At 40.4% G+C, this 24,188-nt stretch overlaps 1 pseudogene across 1 annotated transcript; it reads left to right on the forward strand.

Moving 5' to 3' along the window:
- Window positions 1-3,289: 3,289 nt before the first annotated feature.
- LOC308241248 (small ribosomal subunit protein uS5-like) lies at window positions 3,290-22,989 on the forward strand (annotated as a pseudogene). Its single transcript has 2 exons — window positions 3,290-3,403; window positions 22,127-22,989. The product of its transcript is annotated as a small ribosomal subunit protein uS5-like (transcript).
- The last annotated feature ends 1,199 nt before the right edge of the window (window positions 22,990-24,188 follow it).

Consider the following 24,188-nt stretch of genomic DNA (forward strand, 5'->3'; position numbering starts at 1 on the left):
GACACCCATGAAAAACACACATGGTGTCAAAACAAGCCAAAGGAAAATCGTTTGGGCAAAAAATGAAAAAGGATCCCACGTCAAATTTATAGAAAGGATTCCTTTATTAACTTTTGGTCAAGAATATGTTTGTATATTTTCAGAAAACACCTCCAAGACCATGTGGATTCCTGCAACAGAGAGGAATTGACAGGACTGCTCCAGCCATGAAGACAGAAGAGAAACAGTCCAGAGATGGAAGACACTGATGACGCCTTGCCATGCTAGCAGTCAGCAGTTGTGTATCGCTGCAGGTTGCCCAGGACCAAACCAGAGAGGGTCGGACCTGCATTACCACCATTTGTCCACCATCCAGAACTGAAATATCATTGCTGACATGTACATATAAGGAACTGTTTGACATTGAAATTGGGACTCAAAAGATCTGTTGGCCCAGAAAGAAACTCACTACAGACTGATTCATTTGCCTCTCAGCATAACCATTATTGCTTGTCTCATTTTCAGTTCTTATAAGTGTATTTCTAGTATCACATGATCTCACTCATCTAGGGGAAATAATGAACAACATAAACTGATGAACAAAAACGGACCCAGAGACAGGGAAGCATCAATCAGACTGTTAAACCTCAGAGGGAAGGTAGGGGAGGGTGGGGGTAAGGGGGAGAGATCAACCAAAGGACTTGTATGCATGCATATAAGCCTAACCAGTGGTCACGGACAATGGGGGAGTGGGGCATGCATGGGGAGGGGTTTGGGATGGGAATGGGGGGATGAGGACAAACATGTGATACCTTAATCAATAAAGAAATTTTAAAAAATAATAATAATTAGACAAGGCCAAACAATTTGAGCAGTTTACAGCCAGCTAATGGAATAAGGGAAACTAAGACAAAATAATTAGACAAGGCCAAACTATTTGAGCAGTTTACAGCCAGCTAATGAATCATCAGGTTTTATTTTCCCTAACCAAGGAATACTAAGAGCAAATGGTTTACACATTCCAGACAGTCTCTCTTCAATAATGTTATTTAAAAATAACACTAACTAGAAAATAACCCTGGCCCCACTATATACACATTTTGATGAATCAACATATTAAAGGACACATCAGAAAAACTAATGAATATTCTGTTGAAACTCTCCCCAGAGACCTCCCTAGGATTCTAGTTGGTCAAAGAAAGATAAAAAAGCCTCAAGACAAATGATCCACATGTGCTCTAGTTAAAACATGTCCATGCCTTGTATCTCTGCTGTTTTTATCCTAAACTCTAAGGGACCCCATGAGACTTGCCACCAAGGGAGCAGCAGGCAGCATCAATTCATCCTGGGCTTCCCTCCCAAACCTGTCTCCAGGGCCTCCTTTTTCTCTGACTTCTCAGTGAGCTCACTTCTTTTACTGTAACTTAGAGATCGAATGCAGCCCTGCCTAGGCTCTCTCCTGCTGCTTCTTCTACCTTAAGTCCTTCCTTTGTTTCACTGTCCCCGGCTTTAATAAACATACTCTCAAAATCACCTGGACTCATGCTATGCAATCTTTCCTATACAAAATCAAGAATGCACACACTGCCGGTGGGCCCAAGGCAAACCCACTCCAGGCCTAGACCCCATCTGGTAACAACTGCATGTTTTCTGCTTTTTTAGCTTTCAAATCTCTGATTTGATGCTCTGCTCCATCTACTTCACATGTGAGTCCTTGTAATGTATTCTTCATTTCAGTTCATGTATTCTTCATTTCTTTTTTATGGTTTCTAGATTCGATTTTATGTTTCCTATCTCTCTGTTGAAGTTCTCTGCTAAGTACAGCTACTCTTCCCTTAAGCTCATTGAGCATCCATATAACCAGTGTTTTGAACTCTGCATCTAAGTAGATTGCTTATTCCTTAAAGCCCTAGAGGTAGGACTTCTATTCAACCAAATTTCACATTGTTTAGTTTTTTTCTGAAGTTTTGCTCTGTAATTTCATTTGGGACCTGTTCCTTTGTACCCTCATTTTGCCAGCCTCCTTGTGTTTGTTTCTATGTATTAGGTAGAGCTGATACATCTCCTGGGCTTGGTAGAGTGGCCTAATGTAGTAGGTGTCCTCTAGGGTCCAGTGGCACAACCTCCCCATTCACTCAAGCTGGGCACTTCAGGTGCACCTCTCCCCATATGGACTATGTACAACTCTCCTATTGTAGTTGAGCCTTGATTGCTGTTAGCACATCAATGGGAAGGATTTAGCCCTAGGCTGATGGGCTGCAAGGACTGGGTGCACCCACTGACCACCATGGAGGATCATCAGTGCAGGGGCCCAACCCACAGAGCAGGACTTATTTCAGTGGGGCTCTGGTGTTTGCTGAGTCTGCCCCTTGAGTGTGTCAATCGTGGACGTGGTTGGGTGATGTTTTAATATGGTCTGAAACTGTCCTCTAGGTTTGCACTGCCTCTGAGGCTCCCAGTAGCTGCAGGCCAAGGTCAGCACTACCTGTGTTCTGCCCTGAGCCACCCAGCCTGAGCTACTGAGCAATCTGCAGATAGCAGTTACTTCTGCCGGGCTTGGAGGTACCCAGGGCAGGACAAGATATGAACCATGACTGGCTGCTGCTAGTGCTGGGCCTGGGTCCACTTAGCAAGAGGTACAGGGCAGCTGAGGCCAGGTGTCATTTGTTTGAGAGATTTTAGCTAAGTCCAAAGAATGAGGCAAGACAGGCCATTAGTATGGAAAAGCCACTGAAAATAGTTGAGTAGGCCCACAAGTTTGGTGGGGCTGGGTCTTAGGGAATCACCAGGGCAGGGCAAACAGTTTATGGAGACTCAGATATGGTGCCAGCCTGCCAGTTCTGTGGTGGAAGGGCTCATCAAAGGAACAATGGCCTCCGCCAACACTTCTGTCTGGGAGAAAGCTGCCCCTGCCCCCCCACCCACCAACTCTCACCCTAATGCCAGAGAAATCGGTTCCTCCCTATATGTCCCTGGTGCCTTTTGAGCTGCTATCCCAGTGTTGGAGCTCAGAGGGAGTTAATCAGAGTAAATCTGTGTATGGGCCCTTTAAGAACTGCCTGGGACTCCAGCAGCCTCTATGTCACTCAGCCTCAATTCCCACTGGTTTTTATAGCCAGAAGTTATGGGGACTTCTCTTCCCACCACTAGAATCCTGGGTTTGGGGCCTGGTCTAGTGCTGGGATCCCTCACTTCTCAATGGGGACTCCACAGCTGAGATATTCCTCCCTATTTTTATCCATCACCCAACACTGGAGCTTGGCTGTACCACAGACATGCTGGGAGCCCTGCCAGACCCCCACTCCTTCAGATGCATGCTGCAACTGTAGCCTTCTGGCTTGAGACCTACACCACCTCTCCACCTGAGGATGCCGCCAGTGACAAGGACTTCGCACCAGATGCTCACTCTGCTCACTTCTATTGCGTAAGTTTTCCCTCTCTGTGTGTAACCTGCATGTGACTCCGTTGGCTTGTTGAGGAGGTCTCCCTTAGTAAACCTGGCATTGTGGAAAGACACAATGTGTGTGACTCCTTTTGGAGATGCTCCCTTGCTCATGATGTAAAATATATGGAAAAAGGAGAGTGTCCACATAAATGGATGAAAGATGCCTGAAATCTTCTAAGAAAAATAATCTCTCTGGTTTGCTATTTCTAACTTAGAAAGCTTTCCCAAGGTATTTATGTTTTTACTTAGCAGTTTATTATCATCTGCCTCCGGTTTATACTTAAAACTTTGAAACTCTCTATCATCATCATTCCATCTCTTTCTAGAGTTATCTCCTCTGCTTTTCACTGTGAAGTCATGACTTGGGGCTGTTCTTGTATTCCCAATGAAATGCATTTTTTTAAGTATTACTAAATGCAGATTGCCTAGAGCTTCAACCCAAATTGCTAGTTTTCCCTAACCTCTCCCATGTCTCTGTAAACCTAGAGACACTTGGAGAACTTCCTGACCATAGAAAAGAAAACACCAGGAAATGGCATGTATGCAGAAAAATCCTGACTGTGCCAAGACAAAGTACTTTCCTGAACCACTTTCCATGCACTTCCCTGACATTCAGTAGTGCAGGAAAGGACCAATATGGCATGTATATAAAAAAAAATCACACCAAATTAGAAAGCCCAACTCCATTTCAAGGATTGGCTCCCTTTCTCATTAAGACATAAGAACAACAAAAAATTTGAAACGAAGTTTACTGGGGGAAAAAAGAGTCTCTGTGGATAGGAAGAAATGTAAAATAGATTATTTTGTCTGCTCAATTCTGTCTGTTTCCCTTACTAGAGAGAAGCACCTCATGCCATATGTATCCATATGTTATTTTCTAGTTTGTGATTTTGTTTTTATTAGCACATTACCTTGGGTGTAATGGGAGTTTACTTGATGACCAATTTAGGGCTTGATTTTCATCTTAACACAGGAGCTTTTGAAAGTTGGGAACTTCTGTCCAGCCAGCATGGCTCAGTGGTTGAGCGTCAACCTATGAACCAGGAGATCACAGTCTAATGCCCCATCAGGGCACATGCCCAGGTTGTGGGCTTGATTCCCAGTGGGGGTTGTGTAGGAGGCAACTGATTAATGATTCTCTCTCGTCACTGATGTTTCTATCTCTCTCTCTCCCTTCCTCTCTGAAATCAACAAAAATATATTTTTTAATTAGAAATGAAACTGCTATTTGACCCAGTGATTCCAGAATATATCCTAAGAATCCTGAAACACCAATCAAAAAGAATACATCCACCCCTTTGTTCATAGCAGCACTATTTACAATAGCCAAGACCTGGAAACAGCCCAAGTGTCCATCAGTAGATGAGTAGATAAAAAAGATGAGGTACACTTGCATGGAATGCTAGGCAGCTGTAATGAAGAAGGATCTCTTACCCTTTGAGACAGCCTGGAGGGACCTGGAGAGTATTATGCTAAGCTAAATAAGCCAGTCAGAGAAAGACAAGTATCGCATGATCTCATTTATATGTGGAATATAATGAATAAAATAAAGTGAGGAACAAAATAGATCCATAGACATGGAAGCATGGAATAGACTGAGGCATCTCAGAGGGAAGTGGGGAGGAGGGCGGGAAGAGATTAGCCAAAGAACTTATATGCATACATGCATAACCCATGGATACAGACAACAGTGCAGTGAAGGTCTGGGGAGGAAGTGGGAGCAGGTAGAAGGGTAAATTGGCGGGGGAGAATGGGGGACATCTGTAATACTTTCAACAATAAAGATAAGTTTTTAAAAAGAAAAACAAAGAAACATAACAGAAATATATCTCAACAAAATGTAATGAAAGAAGAAAATTACTGCACATGTTCTGATGAAAATATATTCAGGAATGAAAATGATGAACATAAGTATGAGTTTAGGTACAAAACAGTTTTGGAGATCTGTGACTTTTTTATAGTAAAAAATCTATGCCTGCCTAGATTGTGTGTGTGTGTGTGTGTGTGTGTGTGTGTTTGTGTTTAGTTATCTCTACTATCCCTAAAGAAAAAAAAAGTGGAGGCAAAAGAAATTTAAGATTTCCTATTCAACCTCTGCTCAATTGTTCTCTCCTTCTCTTCCTTCTCCTCTTTTGATATTCATCAAATGCTCAGTGACAAATTAGCTATAAGGTTGGATTGTCCCCAGAGAAAGAGAAAAGAGAATTTCCACACCTGTGAGGTAGTTACTGAAATTTACTTAAAAGTGTCTTCTTTTGATTGCTTTTGGTGCTAGAATTTAAGTATGTCTGATGCAGAAGCTCAAATCCTGTGATATATATAAATCATTTCTACTTGTCATTTTGATGTACCATTTGGAATGAATAGTTTCAGGGAAAATATTGCCTGATCCTTATCAACAGCTCCCTATTCAGACAAAGGAGAATTAAGAGAAGTTTCGGCACAAGAAGCTTTCAGTTCTTTTTGTTCACGGTGTCAATGAATGTTCTTCAATAATGGGGCTGACTTCAAGTATACATGGCCATCACATCACAGTAGCTGGGGAGGAATGGGTTCGTTATGAGTTCTCTACAGAAATAACAAGTTATTAAATATTGCATAGAAAAAGCAGACTAGAGAACAGAAAGCTAAAAGAAGAAACAATTTGCAAGAATCTGCAGTATCCTAAGAATCAAATGTAATGAAAAGTATCTGTTTCAATTGTTTGTTTTTATATCTCAGATCAGATATTTTAGAGTAAAAAATTAAAACTCAAGAAAGAAATAAGAAAGTAAGAAAACTTTCCTGAATGTCAAGATTGTTTTTAATGGAAATGAGCTAACCAAAAACTGAAGAGAGTCTCTTTACTTGAAGAATAATTTGTGATCTCCAGTAGAAACAATATCCATGTATCAGAAACTAGTTACATTTAATCCTGCCTGTATAAACATATGAACCAAGTGGTGATTAGAATCTGTTTCTTTCCTACAGTACTGTGAAAGACTGAGGAATATATCCTGTTATATCTCCATAAACAGAAATACTAGTGCATACATATTTAACCCAAATACCTCTTTGGGGCATCAAAATTTAATCTCTTTTTTTTTTACTACCACTCCTCTCATGCTTCGTTACTTTCCTGGCACTCCAGGATCTTTACTAATGTTTTTGCCCATCTCACCAGTTCTCTACTACTTTTCGAGAGCTTCCATTCTAACAAAGCTATGCTGTTTGCACTCTTTCTTTATAAGTAATTTACACACTCCAGCTACCTTTGTAGAAGTTAATTCTGTCTATTGAGAAACTTTCCACAAGCACGTTTCCTCTCCTTTCAAACCTTTAAAAACTACCAACTCTCTGAATGGACATTTCTCTGAAGGAGATATACAAATAGCTACTAAGTGCATGAAAAGATGTTCAACATCATTAGTCTTTAGAGAAATGAAAATGAAAACCACAAGATACCATTAGTTACCCATTAAAAGGGCATCTATAATAATAAAAGCATAACATGCTAATTAGACCAGACAGCCGAACAACCTTCTGGACATCATTCCAGATGTCCTTCCACATGAATCTGCGGCAGCGGGGGCTGAGGCAGAGGTGGTTAGGGGCAATCAGCAGGCAGGTGAGCAGTTAGGGGCAATCAGGCAGGCAGGCAAAGTGGTTAGGGCCAATCAGACAGGCAGGCGATTGGGCAGGCAGGTGAGTGGTTAGGAGCAATTAGGCAGGCGAGCAGTTAGGGACAATCAGGCAGGCAGGCAAAGGGGTTAGGAGCAATCAGGAAGGCAGGAAGAGTGGTTGAGGGCAATCAGGCAGGCAGGTGAGTGGTTAGGGGTGATGAGGCAGGCAGACAGAGTGGTTGGGGCAATCAGGCAGGCAGGCAGACGAGTGGTTAGGAGCCAGCGGTCCCAGATTGCGAGAGGGATGTCCGACTGCTGCTTTAAGTCTGATCCTGCAGTTGGACATCCCCTGAGGGGTCCCAGATTGCAAGAGGCTGAGCTGAGGGACCTCCCCCCCGCCGGTGCATGAATTTCGTGCATTGGGCCTCTAGTAACAACAAATGTTGGTGAAGATGTGAAAAAGCAAGATCCTTTTTACACTGTTGGTAGGAATGAAAAGTGGCATAGTCACTTTGGAAAACAGATTAGCAATTTCTCAAAAAAGTTCAATGTAAACTACCATATGACCCAGCAATTCTGCTCATAGGTATTTACACAAGAGCATTAAGAATGTACACCCAACACAAAGATGTGCATGTGAATGTTCAAAGCTGCATTATTCATAATACATCAAATCTAGAAACAACCTAAAGGTCCATCAACTAGTAAGTGGATAGACACAGTGTGCTACAGCCATATAATAGAATACTATTCAGCCATAAAAAGGAACAAGCTGCTGACACATGCTATGTCACGAACAAAGCTCAAAAGCATTACGCTAAATGAAACTAGACACAGGAGACCGCGTATTGTGTTTCTATGAAATGTCCAGAGAGGCATATTTATAGAAACAAAAGGTAGATAAGTGATTGCCTGAACCTGCAAATGGGAGCAAGACATGTATGGCTTTATGAACCAATGTTACCCCCAATAAATTCAATAAAAAATGAAAGCTTAGAAAATATATTATTTAGGGCACATCCAATTGCAGTAAAACCATAAAGTAAAGCAAGGGAATGAAAAATGCAAAACAAAAAAGTTCTCTTTCTTAAAGTGGATAATAAATATGCAGGTACTCTATTTTAAGCCATTCATATACATTATAGAGTATCTTATATGTATGATATTTTCACATTTAAAAAATATCTCCAAGGGATTCCAAGATGACGGCCAGGAGGATGGCAGTGAGGGAGAGAGTGTGAGTGAGTGAGAGAGTGAAAGGGGAGTGTGTGGACGTGTGTAGCATGTGTGTTTGAGTGAGGGACAGCTAGATCTCACAGGACCTTTGAGGGATGGGAACTGAGCTCACATAGCCAGGCAGCCTCTGCTACTGCTGCAATCTCTCCCAGAGCACCAGCTCCGCCACAGAGGCTATGCCATCTTGAAAAAGAGAGCTGCTGTGATTAGGAGCCCATCCTCACCTCCACCCAGGGGGCCCTCAGGCACCACCCGGGATCCTACAACCACTCTGGCCAGAGACCTGCTGCCTTGGCTGCCAACTCACAGACACCGGGACTTCAGCCTCCCCAGCTGAGGGCTACTGTGAGTTTCAGAGAGTGCTCCCCTCCTGCCAGCATGATGCTTTAGCCCCAGGAACTGCGACAGTGTCAGCAGCCACACTAGAACCTGCCACCCACATTCACCTGAGGAGCATCTGCCACCTGCAACTGCCCGAGGAACAGCCACCCTGCGACCACCCAAGGAGCAGCCGCCCCACAACCACAAGAGGAGCAGCCACTGCCTGTGACCACCTGAGGAGCAGCTGCCCCATGACCACCCAAGGAGCAGCCACCACCCACAACTGCCTGAGGAGCAGCCACCGCCCACAACTGTACGACCCACCAACAAGCCCACCACTGCAGCCACAGACCCCATGTCTTCAGAGAGAGCAAAAATGGGGAGACAGAAGAACAACCCCCAAAGGAAAGAAGAGGACTCACCAGCAAAGGAACTAAATGAAACAGAGGCATGCAATATGTCAGAAAAATTTTTCAGAACAAGGGTCATACAGTTTATAAACCAGATGGATGAAAAAATCAACAACCTATGTAAGAATCAGGAGGAAATGAAGATTGATATAGCTATAATAAAAGACAATATGGAAGCTTTCAACAGTAGACTAGGAGAAGCAGAGGACCAAAATAGTGAATTAGAAGACAGGGAAGCAAAACACACCCAATCTGAACTGCAATTGGGAAAAAAAATCAAAAGACAGGAGGAGAGCCTAAGGGAGCTTTTGGATAAGATGAAAAGAAACAACTTACATAAAATAGGGGTGCAAGAACGACAAGAAGAGGAGCAAGGGTTAGAAAACCTATCTGAAGAAATAATGTCAGAAAACTTCCCTGATTTGGGGAAGAAAAAAGTCACACAAGCACAGAGAGTCCCAAACAAGATGAACCCAAAAAAACCCACACCAAAACATGCCATAATTACAATGGCAAATAGTAACGACAAAGAGAGAATCTTAAAGGCTGCAAGAGAGAGACAGAAAGTAAAGTTACCTACAAGTGTTCTCCCATTAGATTATCAAATGCTTTCTCAATCGAAACACATCAGGCCAGAAAGGAATGGAAGGAAGTTTACAAAGTGATGCAAAACAGGGGACTGAATCCAAGAATACTCTATCCAACAAGGCTAACATTCAAAATTGAAGGGGGAATCAGGAGCTTCACAGACACACACACAAAAAAAGGCTAAAGGTGTTTATCACTACCAAGTCAGCAATGCAAGAAATGCTAAAGGGTCTGGAGAGAGAGAGAGAGAGAGAGAGAGAGAGAGAGAGAGAGAGAGAGAGAGAGAGGAAGAAGAAGAAGAAGAAGAAGAAGAAGGAGAAGAAGAAGGAGAAGGAGAAGAAGAAGGAGAAGAAGAAGGAGAAGAAGAAGAAGAAGAAGAAGAAGAAGAAGAAGAAGAAGAAGAAGAATGAGAAGAATAAGAAGAAGAAGAAGAAGAAGAAGAAGAAGAAGAAGAAGAAGAAGAAAAAGAAGAAGGAGGAGGAGGAGGAGGAGGAGGAGGAGGAGGAGGAGGAGGAGGAGGAGGAGGAGGAGGAAGAGGAGGAGGAGGAACACAGGCACAAAAAATAAAAATGGCTACAAACAAGTCCCTGTCAATAATAACCTCAAACATAAATGGCCTAAATGCTCCAATCAAAAGACATTGAGTGGCTGAATGGATAAGAAAACATGACCCATATATATGCTGTCTACAAGAGACCCACCTCAGAACAAGGGACTCACACAGACTGAAAGTGAAGGGATGGAAAAATATCTTTCAGGCAAATGGAAATGAAAAAAAGCTGGGATAGCAATACTTATATCTGACAAAATAGACCTCAAAGTGAAAGCCATAACAAGAGATAAGGAAGGCTACTTCATAATACTAAAGGGATCGATACAAGAGGATATAACTCTGGTAAACATATTGTGCCCAATGCAGGAGCACCCAAATACATAAAAAAATACTACTTCTGGAAGATATCAAGGGAGAGATCGAGAGCAATACGATCATAGTAGGGAACTTTAATATTCCACTGATATCACTAGATAAATCCTCTAGACAGAAAAAAAAAATCAGCAAAGAAACAGCAATCCTAAATGACTCACTAGATCAGATGGACTTAATTGACATCTTCAGAACATTTCAGCACAAAGCTACAGAATATACATTCTTCTCCAGTGCACATGGGACATTTTCAAAACTATACCACATATTGGGTCACAGGCCAGGTCTCTCCAAAATCAAGAAGATAAAAATCATATCAAGCATCTTCTCAGATCACAATGCCATAATATTATAAATCAAATACAATAAAAACAATCAGAAAATTCAAACACTTGGCGGCTGAATAGCATACTATTAAACAATGATTGTGTTATAAAGGAGATCAAAGAAGAAAATTTTTAAAACCTAGAAATGAATGACAATGAAAACACAACAATCCAAAACCTATGGGACACAATGAAAGCAGTCCTGAGAGGGAAGTTCATAGCATTACATGCCTACCCAAAAAGAAAGAAAGAAAGAAAGAAAGAAAGAAAGAAAGAAAGAAAGAAAGAAAGAAAGAAAGAAAGAAAGGAAGGAAGGAAGGAAGGAAGGAAGGAAGGGAAGAAAGAAAAACTGGCAATAAATTATCTAACTTTACAACTTAAAGAATTAGAAAGAGAGCAACAGGAAAGGTCCAGACTGAGCAGAAGGAAGGAGATAATAAAGATCAGAGCAGAAACAAATGACACAGAGACAAAAAAGGCAATACAAAAGATCAATGAAACCAAAAGCTGGTTCTTTGAAAGGATAAACAAGATTGATGAACCTCTAGCAAGGCTCACCAAGAAGCAAAGGGAGAGAACCCAAATAAACAAAATCAGATATGAAAGAGGTGAACTAACAGACCCCATAGAAATACAAAATATTGTAAAAAAAAAATACTATGAACAACTCTATTCCAACAAACTAAATAACCTAGAGGAAATGGACATATTCCTAGAAAAATACAACCTTCCAAAACTCAATCAAGAAGAATCAAAAAATCTCAACAGGCCAATATTTAAGGAGGAAATTGAAGCAGTCATCAAAAAACTTCCAGCAAATAAAAGCCTGGGGCCAGACAGATTCACAGGGGATTTTTACCAAAAAATCAAAGAACTAAAACCTGTACTTCTCAGACTATTCCAAAAAATTCAAGAGGAAGGCACGCTTCCAAGCTCTTTCTATCAAGCCAGCATACCTTAATCCCAAAACCAGTTTAAGACACTACAAAGAAAGAGAATTACAGGCCAATATCCCTATCCCTCAAGAACATAGATGCTAAAATCCACAACAAAATTCTAGCAAATCAAATCCAGCATTACATTAGAAAGATCATACACCATGACCAAGTGGGATTTATTCCAGGAATGCAAGGCTGGTAAAATATCCACAAATCAGTAAACATGATGCATCACATAAACAAATTGAGAGACAAAAATCACATAATCATATCAATTGATGCAGAAAAAGCATTTGAAAGAATCCAGCACCCTTTCTTGATAAAAACTCAGCAAAATGGGAATAGAGGGATCATACCTCAACATAATAAAAGCCTTATATGACAAACCTACAGCCAACATCATACTCAATGGGCAAAAACTAAAACCATTTCCCCAAAGAACAGAAATAAGACAGGGATGCACACTTTCACCACTCCTGTTGGACATAGTACTGGAAGTGCTAGCCATAGCGATCAGACAAGAAGAAGAAATAAAAGGCATCCAAGTTGGAAAAGAAGAAGTAAAATTGTTATTATTTACAGATGACATGATATTGTACGTAGAAAACCCTAAAGACTCCATCAATAAACTACTAGAACTAATAAATGAATTTGGCAATGTAGCAAGATACAAAATTAACACCCAGAAATCTTTGGCTTTTTTATACACCAGTAATGAACTCACAGAAAGAGAAACTAAAAAAAAATCCCTTTTAGCATTGCAACAAAAAAAATTAGGATACCTAGGAATAAACTTAACCAAGAGATAAAGGATCTGTACTCAGAAAATTACAGGACGCTGAAAAAAGAGACAGAGGAAGACATAAACAAATGGAAGAATATACCTGTTCATAATTGGTAGAATCAACATCATTAAAATGTCCATATTACCCAAAGCAATCTATTGATTCAATGCAATCCCCATTAAAATACCAATGGCATACTTCAAAGACCTAGAACAAACTCTCCAAAAATTCATCTGGAATAAACCCCGAATAGCTTCAGCAATCTTATGAAAGAAGAACAAAGTTGGAGGGATCACAGTACCTGATATCAAGCTATACTACAAAACCACTGTTCTCAAAACTGCTTGGTACTAGCACAAAAACAGACATAAAGACCAATGGAACAGAACAGAGAACCTAGAAATAGACCCAAGCCATTATGCGCAATTAATATTTGACAAAGGAGGCAAGACCATACAATGAAGTCAAGACAGTCTCTTCAATAAATGGTGTTGGGAAAACTGGACAGATACATGCAAAAAAATGAAACTAGACCACCAACTTACACCATACACAAAAATAAACTCAAAATGGATAAAGGACTTAAACATGAGACGGGAAACCATAAAAATCCTAGAAGAAGCCATAGGCAGCAAAATAGCAGACATATGTCGCAGCAATATCTTTACCTATATAGCTCCTAGGGCAATAGAAACTAAGGAGAAAATAAACAAATGGGACTACATCAAAATAAAAAGCTTCTGCACAGCAAAAAAAAAACCATCAACTAAACATCAAGAAAGCCCACTGTATGGGAGAACATATTTGCCAATGTTATCTCTGATAAGGGTTAAATCTCCAAAATTTATAGGGAACTCATACAACTTAACACAAGGAAGATAAACAATCCAATCAAAAAATGGGCAAATGATCTAAATAGACACTTTTTGAAAGGAGACATACAGAAGGCCAAGAGACATATGAAAACATGTTCAAAGTCACTAATCATCCAAGAGATGCAAATCAAAACAACAATGAGGTACCATCTCACACCTGTCAGAATGGCTATCATCAACAAATCAACAACAAGTGCTGGAGAGGATGTGGAGAAAAAGGAACCCTCTCGCACTGCTGGTGGGAATGCAGACTAATGCAGCCACTGTGGAAAACAGTAATTTACTCAAAAAATTAAAAATGGAACTTCCATTTGACCCACTAATCCCACTTCTAGGAATATATCCCAAGAAACACCAATCAGAAAGGATATATGCACCCCTATGTTCATAGCAGCATAGCTAAGATTTGGAAACAGCTCAAGTGCCCATCAGCAGATGAGTGGATTAGAAAACTGTGGTACATCTACACTGCTGTAAAAAAGAAGGAACTCACCATTTGCAAAGCATGGATGGAACTGGAGAGAATTATGCTAAGTGAAATAAGCCAGTCAGAAAATGATAAATATCACATGATCTCACTCATTTGTGGAATATAATGAACAACATAAACTTATGAAGAAAAATAGAACAAGAGACACAGAAGCATCAAACAGACTGTCCAACCTATAAGGGAATGTGGCGGGGGGGGGGGGGAGGGGCGGTAAGAGATCAACCAAAGGACTTGTATGCATGCAGATGAGCATAACCAATGGACATAGACGTGGTGGGAGGGCATGTGCTGGGGAATGGGGGTAGCCGGGAAGAGGTCAATGGCGGATAATGGAGACTTATGTAATACTTTAAACATAAAGAATTTAAATTTAAAAAAATCTCCAATCTGAAAAAAAATCAACTGTAAATAGTCATAAGGAATTTTGCAGGGGGGATTAATATGTCCTAAAACTGGTGATGATAGCTATACCATTGAGTAAAGTTCCTTAAAATCATTGAATTGTACACTTGAAATGGGTAATATGTGAAATGTACTTCAATGAAGTTTGTTTTCAAAGAAACACCAACTCTACATTTTCTCAATTCATTTGATCTTTAAGAATCATCCTTTGAGCCTCTCCAGAATCATCTTACTTCTTATAAACCTATTTTGTGTGATACAATTTTTGTTTACTGATTTAATGTTATCTGTAAACATCTATGTGTGGATAGCCTCCTTGTTGATACAATTCATTTTATTTTATTTAACAAATAAATACCTATTGGGGGTCTACTATGTGCCAGACACTGCTCTAGATAAAGGTGATATGGCAGTCAAATTCCTGCCATCATGGTGCTTATATTCCACAGAGGAGACCAACAGTAAGCAAATGAAAAAATAACTGAATTTTCAAATGTAATAAGTTCTGTGAGGAAAAAACAAAGTAGGATAAGAAGATTTATAGAGATTGGCAGTCAGGGAAATCACCTCTGGTTAATTGGCATTGAGTAGAAAAGTGAATGGCATGAAAGATTGATGCATGGGAAGACCAGGAGAACAACTTTCCCAACAGAAAATAATGATCATAAAAGCCCTGAAAGAAAATCAAGCCTGGTCTGTCCCAGGAACAGCAAAAGTGACTGTGTGGTTAAAGGCCAAGAAAAGAAGGAGGGAAAGAGAATGCAAGGGTCAAATCACATAGGGCTTTGTGCACTATGGTAATGAGTTTCAGTTTTATTACAAGGACAATTGGAAGTCATGGGAGAATTCTGACAGGAGTGATAAAATCAAGGGGGCTGCTATATAGAGAGGGAGAGGGCAAGGATAGAAGCAGAGACTAGTGAGGAAGCTGTTGCAGTAGTCAATGTAAGAGATGGCAGTGGTTTGAACTGGAAGTGGAGGGGAAGCAGGAAGATAATGGTCAAAATTGTTGAAAGCTGTTGAATGAGGGTCGTCAATTTCTGAAAGTCAAGAACATTACCCATTAACAACCTCTGTATATTGGATGCAAATAAGTTTTTTCTAGTGTCAGAATAATATCAATATATAAAATAATTTGCGCAACCTCCATTTGGGAGTAGAAACCCAAGTTTAGGTTAAAAGCTATTTTTATTTTTAGAAAAATCACTCTTTTTACCTACCAGTGTAAAAGTGCTTATGTTCTAATTGGAAAATGAGAAGAAGATATTAACAGAAATTTCAAAAGAGAAGAAACATATGTGGCATATGAAGAAAATGGTCAACCTCAATAGTGACTGTGGAATTGCAAATCAAAACATGAGATACAAGTTAAATCTATATGATTGGCAAAAGGGAAAAGTCCAATAATGCTAAGTTATTGGCACTAGATGTTGAAAGGATAGAAGAGATGTGAATTCACAAATTTTCTTATGCACTATTGATAAAATTATAAATTAGTGTGATCGTTTTGGAAAATAATATAGCATTATCTTATAAAGTGAAGCATTCACCTCGACTATGATACAGCTCTTCCACTCTTTTTTTTTCTTTTTTCAATACAAGGCTTTTATTGTTTGTGAAACTTGTTTATAGTTTCACAAACGAGTGTGACAAATCATTCGGCATCTCGGTGTTTCTATAGCTGGACAACTTAGATCTTATTCATGAGCCTGCTGAACTGTTTCTTTTTCAGAAACATAGATACCATCCAAAAATTTTCTGATATCCTTGTTTTTAACTGTTGTGGCTTGCTGAATCAAAGCAGCTGAATTTGATACAAGTTCAATGTCATTTCCTTCAAGAATCAACTCATCTTTCTGGGCTTGAGATACTGAACAAGCAACGCCTGACCTCATCTGAACTCTGCAGATGTATTTTTCGCCCAAGAAATTTCTAATTTCAACAAGAGAACCATTCCCCTCTGAAGGGACGCACAGTTATTGTGAAGGGCCCCAGAGGCACCCTGCGGAGGGACTTCAACCACATCAATGTAGAGCTCAGTCTCCTCAGAAAGAAAAAGAAGAGGCTCCAGGTTGACAAATGGTGGGGAAATAGAAAGGAACTGGCCACAGTTCGCACTATCTGCAGTCATGTACAGAACATGATCAAGGGTGTTACACTGGGCTTCCATTACAAGATGAGGTCTGTGTATGCTCTTCCACTCTTGATAGACACACAAAACAAACTGTGGCACATGTATAGCCTGTGATATGTACAAGACTTTTAATAACATCACAGTTTAAATAACAAAATCCTGGATAAACCTAAGTGTTCATCGACATGAGAACAGGTGAATACTCACACATATGAAAATGAAAGCAAGGAAATTATGAACACAAGAGTCAGGGAGATGGCTGAGCTCCTTAGGTTGGGTGATGTCTGAGAACAGAATAGTGGTTACTAGGTGGCAGATTCACAAGTGGCTATTTTAAATAATTAAGTAGAAGATCAGGCCATCCATTGACCAATGATATAAGGGTATTGAACAGAGGATTATGGTAGATCCTATGCTCTATTAAAGAAGCTGAAGAAAGGAAAGGGAAGGGGAGGGAAGAAAAGAAATAGCTATCAATTTTCATTATGTCTATGGCTTTGTCCCCAAATGAATGATCCTCGTGGGCTATATAACCCCCTCACCCTTTACAATTCACTGGGCTGACAAGTCTGACAAAATAATGGTGCAAATGCTCCAGTAGTGCCAATATATTACTCAGAACACAGTCATATTTTCTGGCTGACTTTCCCCAGTGGTCATCAGTCCACTTGTGGGAAGTGTCAATACCCTGACAGGTCTCTGGAGGAGGTATTTGGGATCAGGAAAGGTTTTCAGTGCCTACCTTCAACCAAGTCTTTGTGATAATAACAAGTGTTATTCATGCTCTGCTGAGCCTTCATCTTTGATGGCAGCACTTCAGGCTGAAGTTTGATTTCCCCGTAGAGGAGTCAAGTCTGTTTTTCCCTTCCCTACCAATCTCTAAACTTATGGGATCCTAGAAATATTCTAGGCCTCCACTGTGTCACCTCAAAGACCAGCTGGCCCACTTTCCAGATGGAGCCAACATCATCTTCTATCTGATACATAAATCATGAACAGAAGGTGAGGAAATGAGAAGCTGTGTACCCACTGGGAGAGGAGTTCAGCTTCCAACATGGGGTGCACACCAAAATCACAGAGGCACAACATAATTCTCCAGAAAGCCAGCTTTAATTAGTGACAGAGCAGCCTGGTTCCAGATTAAATTATCCTGGATTTTAAAAACAAACAGTAATATTGAAATTCTAAGACTTACCACAAATTTAATTTGACATATTTCATGATGTATGTTATAATAATTATGGCACCTGAAGATTACATATAAATAGTAAATAAGCCATTCACATGATGATCAATGAATGAAGTGTAAAGTCCTCTGCTATTATTTGACAATAATAGCAATTTCTTGGATTCCCTCAGACAACAATGGGAAAGAGAAAAAAAAAAAGGTTTATGAGCTTCTCTCCTGCCAGAAGGGCATAGGACACTGCTTCAGTTCTCCTTCCCTAAAAAGGATATAAGGTGTGAACTCGGGGAAGAAGGCTGACTTCCCACAGAACCTGAGTTAGAGAGCCTTCTTTTAGTCCTCTTGGGAGGAGAGAATAGCTAGATACCTGTGTTCATTCTGTCTTCATTTAGAAGTCAAAAGTATCAGTCACGTCCCTCTGACAATAGACAAGCAGAGATAAGCACTGCATGGGGACTTCTTTTAAACATCGAGAAACTAGAAACAAGTTGCTGTTTAGTAAAAGAAGGTGGGAAGGACAGCTAGATGTATTAAGCAACCCAGAAAAATAGCCATATTTTCAGTACAACATAATAGTGTTTAGATATAGTACAACATAATAATGTTTAGGCATTATTAATAACTTTTTACTACTTAACTCATTTCAAGTAAATTAGGAATTGAAGTGAGAAAGGCCAGATCACAGAATACCTCTTAAAAATAGCAGAGGACTTTACACTTCATTCATTGATCATCATAAATTTGTCTCTAAACTTGACCTGCAGATCATGGGAAAGAGTCATTTACAGAAAAAAAAAATTGCCCAGGAATAGCCTCTACATTGCCAAATGATTTCTGAGTTGGAAGATTCTTAAAAATCAGAATAGAGCTTTCTGCAAATTATGATGTTGTTTTCCCCTCCAGTTTACTGGCTTTGTACTACAATGTTTATTGGGGGAGTTGGGCTTCTCCCATCCTCGTATCCATTCCCTCCTGGGATGAAGGTAGATTTAGGACAAGGATCAGGAGAGAACTGAGCCACAGTGTTAAGGAGTAGATTTTTAAAAAATAATTATTTACTGTTGGAAGTATTACATATGTCCCCTGTTTTTGCCCATTGACCCCATCCAGCCCGCCCCCACTCCAGCCCCCTGCCCCAAGCCCTCACTGTCTCATTGTCTGTGTCCATAGGTCATGCATATATGTACTCAAGGTCCTTGGTTGATTACCTCCCACCCACCCACCCTTCCCCACCTTCCCTTCAAGATACTGCACTCTGTTCCATGTTTCCATGTCTATGGATCTACTCTGTTCATCATTTTATTTTGTTACTTAGATTCTACTTATAAGTGAGATCATGTGATACTTGTCTTTCTCTGACTGACTTATTTCACTTAACATGATACTCTCCAGATCCCTCCAATCTCTGAAAGGGTAAGAGATTCTCCCTTTTTACTGCTGCATAGTATTCCATGATATAAGTGTACCATAGCTTTTGTATCCCCTCATCTACTGTTGGGCACTTGGGCTGTTTCCAGATCTTAGTTATTGTAAATTGTGCTGTAATGAACATAGGGGTGCATACATTCTTTCTAATTGGTGTTTGGGGTTTCCTATGATACATTCCTAGAAGTGGGATCACTGGGTCAAATAGAAGTTACATATTTAATTTTTTGAGGAAACTTCATACTGTTTTCCATAGTGGCTGCACCAGTCTGCATTCCCACCAGCAGTGTACTAGGGTTCCCTTTTCTCCACATCTTAGCCAGTACTTGTCATCTGTTGATTTGTTGATGGTAACCATTCTGACAGGTGTGAGGTGATACCTCATTGTCATTTTAATTTGCATCTCTCTGATGATCAGTGACTTAGCATTTTTTCATATGTCTCTTAGCCATCTACATATCCACTTTGTAGAAGTGTCTATTTAGGTCTTCCTTTTGTTAAGTTGTATGAGTTCCTTATATATTTTGGATATTAACCCTTTATCAGATGTATCATTGCCAAATACGTTCTCCCATATAGTGGATCCCCTTTTTGTTTTGTTGATGGTTTCTTTTGTTGTGCAGAAGCTTTTTATTTTGATGTAGTGTCATTTGTTTATTTTCTCCTTAGTTTCCTTTGCCCTAGGACTGTGATTGGCAAACTGTGGCTTGTGAGCCACATGCGGCTCTTTGGACCCTTGAGTGTGGCTCTTCCACAAAATACCACAGCCTGGGCAAGTCTATTTTGAGGAAGTGGCGTTAGAAGAAGTTTAAGTTTAAAAAATTTGGCTTTCAAAAGAAATTTCAATCGTTGTACTGTTGATATTTGGCTCTGTTGACTAATGAGTTTGCCGACCACTGCCCTAGGAGATGTATCTGTAAACATATTGCTATGAGAGAGGTCTGAGATTTTGCTGCCTACAGTTGATTTTTGAAGTGTGAAGAGTAAAGAGAATTTAAAGAAATCTGTCTCTGCACAATGTACCCCCTAAATTCATTTTTAAAAATATATATATGTATATATATGTATATTTTAATCCTGACCTGAGAACATGTTTTTATTCATTTTTAGAGTGGAAGAGAGAGAGAGAGAGAATCATCTATGAGAGAGAGAAACATTTATTAGTTGCCTCCTGTTCATGTCTGGATGGGATCAAACCCACAATCTAGGTATATGCCCTGACTGGGAATTGAACCCTCAAACTTTTGGTGCATGGGATGACACTTCAATCAACTGAACCATTTGGTGAGGACTAAATTCCTTTTTTAAGATTCTTTTCCTTATTTAAACTTGTCATTTGAGCAACTGAAGTAAAAATATGAGCTAAGGATCTCCCTCTCAGTGAGAGAAGCACCTCCTCCCACAAACATCCTCACCAAGACAAATCTATTAAAACAGTCTCCAACCAAAAGTCAAGAGGAAATCAGATGGGAGGTAAGGAAAAAGTGGCCTTGAGTAGGCTTGTCAGCCTAGTCATTCTAGATCTTTCTAAGATCTCAAAGTTATCTCTCATAAGCTGTATTTTCCTGGTTGGGTTTCACTTTGTGGAATTTTCTTCTTTTTTTCCCCCTTTATTGATTAAGGTATTACAAATGTGTCCTCATCCCGTCATTGTCTCTCCCATGCCCGCACTCATGCCTTCACCCCTCCCCTCCCCCAGTGTCTGTATCCATTGGTTATGCTTATATGCATGCATACAAGTCCTTTGGTTGATCTCTCCCCCTTAGTCTCGCCATCCCCTGCCTTCCCTCTGAGGTTTGAGCACCTGATCGATGCTTCTCTGTCTCTAGATCTATTTTTGTTCATCGGTTTATGGAATTTTTTTTCTTACTATAGGAGTGGTAAGGCATTAAAGTTTAGGGAGTGAGCCAAGAATAAAATGGCTAAGAAAACAACCTAGCTACCTTTAGGCTAGGTTTCTAAGACACTGGAACAAAATAAGTCTTTGCAACAGCTTGTGGTCCAGCTGAACTCACCAGGATCAGAAGAGCTACATGCAGGCTGAGTGAAAGTTCTGTAGTAATAAACACTATTTATGACTGGAGGTTGCTTTTCACCTCCTACACAGATGGCTCCCTGGGGAACCTCATTCGGTTGGGCTGAATTTGCAGATCCCTATCATTTGTTATGACCAAGACTGACTAATATCTCCTACTGCCATCACACAGCTGGGAGGTGGTAGGGAGGAGGGATACTTGTGACTAAGCAGGGTAAGCCGGAGTCCATGCCCTGTGAGTCTGAGCTGGGCAGATCTTTTCTCTTACCAGACACTCTGCGATTCAGAAGCACCCCAGGGGAAAACCTCAGGTTCTCAGAGGAGCCACATGAGGACATATGCAGATGCAGTAGTAGGCAGCTGTCACCATGCCTCCATCCTGAATCCTTAGTTTTGCTCCTGTCTTACACTAACAGCCTTTTCCTGAGGTCTGACCTCTGGGAAACAGGAGTCAAGAAGCTAATCACCCACATTTTGAAACCCCAAACTTTTTTGTTTTTGTACTATCACAAGGTAAGAATCTTAGTGTATACATTCAGATGTAAATCGAATATGGCTTTTAAATATTCTAGGAAACAAATTAATTTTTTCTTTGATATTTTACCTCATAAGCAAATAAGAAATCCAGCCTCAGACATTCTGGAAAGATCTACCTCTCTCACACCAGATTGGATTTGAGTATCAGGGCTTCACACAGTGACAGTGTGGGGACTTACTCCTCAGTCATCTGTTTATTCTACTTACCACCCAAATTCCCACTGTTCCTGATTGTATGGACCCAATGGTTGTCTGATACTTGCCAGGCATTCATGGGCCACAGGACTCTGTGCTCCATGCAAAGCTGAACTCAGAGATGCCTGTGATCTAGGGTTCCCCTATAGAACAAAAACAAACAAACAAAATTCAGATAAATAATTTTGTAGTGTAAGTATGCTCCATGAAATATTTAGAACACATATCAAAAAAATTAGTCATTGGCTTCTTTTCCGAGGAAACACTAAATGGATGACACTGGTACTGCGAGAGGGCAGGGAGGCAGGGCGGGGTGGGGGGGTGGGGAGGAGGGCGGGCTGGAATAGGAGGTCTCCACGGCTTGCGTGAAGGATTTGGCAGCTGCATCCGGGGCCTGGGTGGAGGCTGGGGCCGAGGCCACAGTGCTCGCGGAAGGCCGAGGACCAGGAGTGGATCCCGGTCACCAAGCTGAGCTGCCTGGTCAAGGACATGAAGATCAAATCCCTGGAGGAGATCTATCTATTCCCTTTGCCCATCAAAGAATCTGGGATCATTGACTTTTTCTTGGGGGCATTCCTCAAGGATGAGGTCTTGAAGATTATGCCGGTGCTAAAGCAGACATATGCTGTCCAGAGGACCAGGTTCAAGGCTTTTGTCACCATTGGGGACTGCAATGGACATGTTGGTCTGGGTGCTCAGCACTCAAAAAAAGTAGCCACTGCCATTCATGGAGCCATTATCCTGGCCAAGCTCTCTATTGTCCCTGTGCGGTGAGGCTACTGGGGAAACGTGATCGGCAAGCTCCACACTGTTCCTTGCAAGGTGACTGGCTGCTGTGGCTCTGTACTGGTGCACCTCACCCCTGCCCGCAGGGGTACTGGCATTGTCTCGGCCTCTGTACCTAAGAAGTTGCTGATGATGGCCAGTATTGAGGACTACTATACCTCGGCCAGGGGCTGCACTGTTACCCTGGGCAACTTCGCCAAGGCCACCTTTGATGCCATCTCTGAGACCTATACCTATCTCACCCCCGACCTCTGGAAAGAGACCGTGCTCACCAAGTCTCCCTTTCAGGAATTCACTAACCCTCTTGTAAAGACCCACACCAGAGTTTCTGTGCAGAGAACGCAGGCTCCAGCTGTGGCCACAACATAATTTTATACAAGAAAAAGAAAGTGAATTAAGTCTGCTTTAAAAAATGTTAGTCATTGTCCATGTGAATTTCAGAGTTAACTGGATGTCCTGTTTTAAAACTGACAACCCTTCTGTGAATGTCCTGCCAATGCTTCTCTCTCAGATCTTGTTGCCAACGAGGAGCATCTCCAAAAACAGGACCTGAGTCGGGTTTGCTCTGGGATTAGAAACCTCTTCTAATACTAGGCCAGGGGAACTTTTGTTTCTGGGAAATTATTGTTCTCATTGGGATTAAATTTTTTGAAACTAAACCAAGACCATCTGCAGATGATACTGCTTTCCACCTGCCACATACCTGCCCTGAGGCAATGAATTATAGGCCGCTACTTTGAAATGGAGGAGGGGGATGGGATGAAAGTCTCAATGTTTATGTACATTTTCTATTTCCCATTTAGTTCTCTCTCTCTCTCTCTCTCTCTCTCTCTCTCTCTCTCTCTCTCTCCCCCGCCCCTTTTCTCTCTATCTTCTCTTTCTGCTTTCTTTTTGCCATATCAAAAAAAAAGTGTTGGAAAAAAATATATTTTTATTTAGGTCAAGAGATCAGATAATTCTTACACTATAAAAGAGATTTATGAAAATACAATAAGATTCTTAGAATCCCAGGAAGTCAGAGTCCCTTAGAGCACAAATACAAAGAAGTAAATATGCCCACATCTTTTTTCTAAATTTACCTTTCAAGACCTTAGACTTTCAAGACCTTAGGCTTTTTTCCATAAAAGTGCGATCTCATTGTAACTCAAATGAGAAGTTTCTGACAACTACATATAATGGCTTTAAAAATATTTTTAATTTACTTTTTATGCATTTAATTTCATTGTTGACTGGATTATTCCAAATACATTCAAAGGAATGAATGAGATGACTGCACCAAAATATGTGAAAGAAAGATACTCATTGCAGCATTATTTATGAAAAAAAGACCAATGTAAGTGTCCTTCAATCAAATATTGATTAAGTAAATTGTGCTATAATTACCTACTCTGGTTATTAAACCTGATATTCATCATTATATCAGAGTTTCTAAAATAAAAAGTTAAATGATATAAAGAGTGGAAAAAAGATATAAAACTGTCATTTTCAATGACAGGATAATTATGCATGTATGAAATCCAAAATAATCTAGATTAATTATTTAAATTATAATAAATAAATTTCACAAG

This window comes from Plecotus auritus (assembly GCF_963455305.1).
Source record: "Plecotus auritus genome assembly, chromosome: 1".
NCBI classification, from domain to species: Eukaryota; Metazoa; Chordata; class Mammalia; order Chiroptera; family Vespertilionidae; genus Plecotus; species Plecotus auritus.